Genomic DNA, 6,000 nt, shown 5'->3' on the forward strand with positions numbered 1-6,000 from the left:
GGACTAATTTCCTTTAGGATGGACTAGATGGATCTTCTTGCAGGCCAAGGGACTCTCAGGAGTCTTCTCCAACACCACAGTTCAAAAGCATCAATTCTTCAGCGCTCAGCTTTCTTTATAGTCCAAGTCTCACATCCACACATGACTACTGGAAAAACCATAGCCTTGACTAGATGGACCTTTGTTGACAAAGTAATGTCTCTGCTTTTTAATATGCTGTCTAGCCTCCCCCATTATCAAATCCTCCACCAGAGTAGTATATTTGTTATAATTGATAAACATACATTTATACATCACCATCACCAAAAATCTATAATTGGCATCAAAGTCTTGGTGTTGCACATTCTGTGGTTTTTGACAAATGTATAATGACACGAACTCATCATTATAGTATTGCAGAGTAGCTTCACTGCCCTAAATTTCCTCTGCGCTCTCTCTGTTCTTTCCTCCCTCCTCCCTAACTCTTGGAATCTTCTTTATTTTAATTGAAATTTTTATTTTGAGATCATAGGTAAGTTCTCATGAATTTGTAAGGAAAAATAGAAAGAGGTCCCTTGTATCTTTTGCCCTGGTCCTTCCATGATAACAACTTGCAAAACTGTAGTACCATATCATAAGCACAGTATTGACATTGATATAGTAAAAGTATTTACACATCAGTCACCACCAAAAGACTAGCTTGTGTTATATTCTATAAGCACACTCACTGTCCTCCCTCCTCCACTCCTTCCTTAACCCCTGAAACCAGCTCATCTATTCTTAATTTCTACAGATTTGTCATTTCAAGACTAGTATATACATGGAATCATACACTCTGCAAGCATTGGGAATTGGCTTTCTCTCATTCACCCTAATTCTCTGGAGATTCATACAGGTTTTCATGTGTATCAGTAGCTTATTTCTTTTTCTTGTTCTTATTCCATAGCATGAATGTGCCACAATTTAACATTTAACCATCACTGAAGGACATCTGGGTTGTTTTGATTTTTTTGGCTATTATGAATAAAAATGCTATATACATCTTTGGATAGGGTTTCTTGTAAACATTTTACTGAGTGCAAGCACATACTGTTTTATTACAACCAGCCAATACATTGAGAAATGAGGTCTTGGGGCAAACAATAGCAACTTCATTCAAAAAGCCAGAAGGTGGAGAAGATGACAGGCTAGTGTCGGAAAGAATCGTCTTACCGGAGTTAGAATTCAGGCTTCTTTTATACTGAAAGGGGAGGACGTAAAACTGGTTGCTGCAAACTTCTTGATACCTGTCAGACCCCAGAGGGGATGTGATAATCCTTTGTTCTTGCACCTGTCCACATATAATCACAATGTTCCCAGAAGCCTCCAACAAAACAAACATTATTCTCAGTTTTGCAACGTTTTATATCTGTATGACTGAAAAGTGTTATACCTTTAAAGGTCAAGCCTGGGAGGCAGAGCCTTAAGAACCATGTGTTTTTCAGGGTTTAGGTAACTTTCTTTTACAAAAGGTGCAGAGTCAGCATGACTCAGCACAGACAGCAGAGCACAAGGGTTAGAACTGAAGGGAAAGATCCAATATGGAGTCAGGTTTGTTCTTCTCTATTACAAACATGTCTTTTTTTCTCTGGTACAAAGCCCAGGAGTGCAATTGCTAAATCATATAGTAGTTGTATGTCATTTATTTTTTTTTTTTTAAAGAAACAACCAACTGTTTTCCAAAGGGGCTGTATGATTTTACATCTTCACTAATGGCACTCCACTCCAGTACTCTTGTCTGGAAAATTCCATGGACAGAGCAGCCTGGGAGGCTGCAGTCCATGGGATCACTGAGAGTCAGACACGACTGAGCGACTTCACTTTCACTTTTCGCTTTCATGCATTGGAGAAGGAAACGGCATCCCACTCCAGTGTTCTTGCCTGGAGAATCCCAGGGACGTGGAGCCTGGTGGGCTGCCGTCTATGGGGTCGCACAGAGTCGGACACGACTGAAGCGACTTAGCAGCAGCAGTAACAGTGTCATTTTACATCCCTATCAGCAATATAGGCGTGACCTGGGTTCTTCACGTTTTACTAGCATTTAGAGTTGTCACTGTTTTTAATTTCAGTCATTCTGATTTGTAAGGATACCTTTTTATACTTTTAACTAGCTTTTGCCTAATACCTAATGATGTTGAAAATTGTCCTATGTGCTTATGTCAGATCTGAATTCTCTTGGGAGATAAATTTATTTTGCTCTTTTCTAGTTAGACATTTTGTTTTTTGTTTTTTTTTTTTTCTTTTGCTGTTGAGTTTTGGGGGAAATATATAAAATATGTTCTAGCTACTAGTGCTTTGTCAGATAGGTGGTTTGCAAATACCTTCTCCTGTGTCTAGCTAGTCTTGTCATACTCTGATCAGAATCTTTCACAGAATAAACAGTTTAAATGATGATCAAGTCCAATTTACTTTTTTTTTCTTTTATGAATTTTGTTCTTCTTTGTGACCTATGCTACTTTCTGAAAACAAGCATATTGGATAATTAATCATTTTACTAAATGTAGAAGTCTCTATGGTGTAGTGTATCTTAGAAGAAGAGAGCAGACAAAAATAGGCTAAATTCTGTATGTGTTTCTTTCTTAATCTAAAAACATAAAGAAGCTATTGAGCTTTAGTAAATGAATCAATTGTCTATTCATATAGATTATAAAACCTTAAATTTTTATTGATAAATTTGCATCATAAAAGTCAAAGTTATGTGAGAGCATTATGAAGAGTTCTACTCAGAGTTTCTTTTCATTTTGTGTATCTGTCGTTTAGTCAAATTTTTGATACATCGACCTTTTGCACTGTTCACATTTTCAGATGGGAAGGTCTTTCTATATGCCACTTTACTGCAGTTGAGTCTTGTTAGATAAATGTTTTAAAATAAACAGTTTGACCATGTAAGCAATACTAACCATGTACATTCAAGAATGAATATCAACCAAAGCTGAAGAGAAGAGAGGATATGTAATGTATTAACATTCTTTTTATTTGTGTCATAAAATCTCTGCTAATTGACAGATTCTGAGAATATTTCTATTGGCATGAAATAGCTATACTATATTTATTTTTACTACTTAATCACTATGTATCTTTATAGTGATGCTCAATTGTGTTGACTCCACAGAGATATGGAAAGTGATGTTACACTAAATCTTTAACATTGTAATCCTTGTTTAATTGCCTAGTTTATAGAGAAACCAGTTAGACCTAAAGACTAGTTATTAGACACAGACCACTAGTTAGTTCAGTTAGTAGCAGGATTTGGTAAAATAGAAAGGAAGCTAGGAGCTAGTAATGGTGGGAATAGAGTAAATATATTTAAGATTTTCTTGGAAAAGAATTGTCTTGGGGAGAAACTTTTAACAGTTTACATTGCTCCAATCCTGTACTTGCTAACATTTCTTTAATTATATTTCTTTCAATGTAGCAGTGGCTTAAAAATGGGCAACCAGGTGTAGATACAGCTTGATTTGCCAAACAGTAACACAGTATCTTGGTGGAGATTCAAAAGAAAGGACAAGACAGGGACAGTAAATGCATGTCACACTACTTGCCATGCTTAATGGAAGGTATTTTTTTGTTCATCAAAGCACTCTCCAACATTGAACCTTCAAAAGCCTTCTTATTATAGTGTTTCCAGGAGACAAATTCAATTAACTGAAGTTACTAGTTGACATAAACCTCTGGCTTTTGCTTGAAAAAAAAAAAAATTAAGGATGAATTGAAAATTATAGTTTTATAGACAAAGATCAACTTGGACCTAGATCTCTAACAAAGTTGAGGCTAAACCATCAGAAATAAAATCGGGAAGGTCACAGTAGAATCATTGTGAAGAATGAGCCTCAAATATGGTACTTCCTTGGCTCAGGAGCAGCTAGGACTTGGTATGATGTGAGCAAAGACCAAATTGGAAATAATAAAACTAAAATCCTGGAGCCAAGACCTGAGATGATATGAGCATTGGCTCTTAATCTTTATGTTTAGACAGAAGCCATCAATATAGAAACCTTGAAAGATGCCAGAGTTATTTTTCTTTTAAAAGCAAGTTTTTTTCTTTATATTAACTTTTATTGCAGTATAGTTGCTTTACAATGTTGTGTTTCTACTGTACAATAAATTGAATCAGCTATATATATGCATATATCCCCTCCCTTCTGGACTTCCTTCCCATTCAGGTCACCACAGTGCATTAAGTAGAGTTCCTTGTGCTATGCAGTATGTTCTCCTTAATTGTCTATTTTATGTTGTTGTTGTTTAGTTGCTAAGTTGCATCTGACTCTTTCCCACTCCAAGGACTGTAGCCTGCCAGGCTCCTCTGTCCATGGGATTCTCCAGGCAAGAATACTGGAGTGGGTTGCCATTTTCTTTTTCAGGGGATCTTCTCCACTCCGGGATTGAACCTACATCTCCTGCATTGGCAGGCAGATTTTCTACCACTGAGCCACCTGGGAAGCCCTATCTATTTTATACTTAGTATAAATAGGGTATGTGTCAATTCCATCTCTCAATACCTTGCACTCCCATCTTTCCCTGTTCTTTCCCTATATTTCTCTCTTTGTGAAATCCAAAGGCCTCAGAGTTTTAGGGACTATTCTGACTTGCCATACCAGTAACATCATTCTCTAACGCCCAGGAGCTCTTGGATATTTGCTGGGACCCACAGATTGGTGGCACAGCTGGGGCTACAGAACATTTCCTGGGATATGCAGAGGGCAGTCTCCCAGAAACAATGGCTCCATCTGGTAGGAGCCTTCTTCATGGGACCTCTTTAATTCCCTCTTATAATCTTCACATGATCTCCAGCCCCACCCCACATCCCCTTCTCTCCTTTTTTTTTTTTTTTCCTTTTGGGCATAAAGCAATCACTTCAACTTCACCCATCCACCTAATTTGATCAACATAGGAAAAGCAGGAAAATAAAATTTTAATTTGGCTAGTAAGATTAGTACCTTTCCTACCTATCAGCAGGGAATAGGAGGGGAATACTGTCATCAAGGTTAAATTTACTGCCGTGTGCTTGTGTGTGTGTGTGGATTTGTAAGTGTCTGTTATGTATCCTTTTATAAAGTTGAGTTACTTTCAATAGTCAGTTTATTTCAAAGAAATGAGTAGCATGTGATTGGTAAGAGGTGAAAATTCTTTTCCATAAGCAACTTTAGTTATTGGAACCAAACTATATTTTACTTCGGATCACTGTCATGAATCAAACATAATTTGAAAAAAATGATTTAAAACATTTCTGGTGGGAACAGGTAGATTAACTCTGATCCTTACGCTGGTACATTGCTCGGGTGCCATCAACATAGTCTTCTCACAACAAGCCTACAACAGTTGCCATTTTGTGGTTTCCAATTAATTCAAAAGTCTTTTCTAAAATAAAAGTGTTTCTTTCCAATCACTGCCTTTCAAATATTTGATAAAATTCTTGTGAATAAGCAGAATTTAAATAAAGTCAGATAGTGTGAAGACTGCCTGAACAAAACAATTATTTACAGAGTGCCATGAGTTTAAACTGGGACTCTTACAAATCAAACTTCTTATAGTTGAGGTGGCTAATATTCCACACATTCCTTTCCATGACATGAAATTGGCTTATTGTAGACATTTATCTTTACAAAAATTGGTGAAGGTGGAGGTGTTATAACATTTGCAAGTTAGAATTAGATTTCTAGACAATTTGGGGAAATTAGTTTTTTGCTTCTAATTGCTTACTTTACATATCATCTCAACTCTCATTCCATCTTCATGAGTTGGACTAAGAATAACAATGTGCAGGAAATGAACCCTCCTTGGGCTAAGCATTGGGAAATGTGAGTTCTCCTGCTTACTGTGGCATCAGCAGCCTTCGGTACAGTCACTTCAAAAACTTGAACCTTAGATTTCTTATCTGGACAACGTGAAAATTGAATTTGATATCCTCTGAAGTCATTGAAGATTTTGATTCATTGCCTCCAAGAGTGAGATCAACAATTTATTATTATTTTTTAAAGCTTC

The sequence above is a fragment of the Bubalus kerabau genome, chromosome 2 (assembly GCF_029407905.1).
Source record: "Bubalus kerabau isolate K-KA32 ecotype Philippines breed swamp buffalo chromosome 2, PCC_UOA_SB_1v2, whole genome shotgun sequence".
NCBI classification, from domain to species: Eukaryota; Metazoa; Chordata; class Mammalia; order Artiodactyla; family Bovidae; genus Bubalus; species Bubalus kerabau.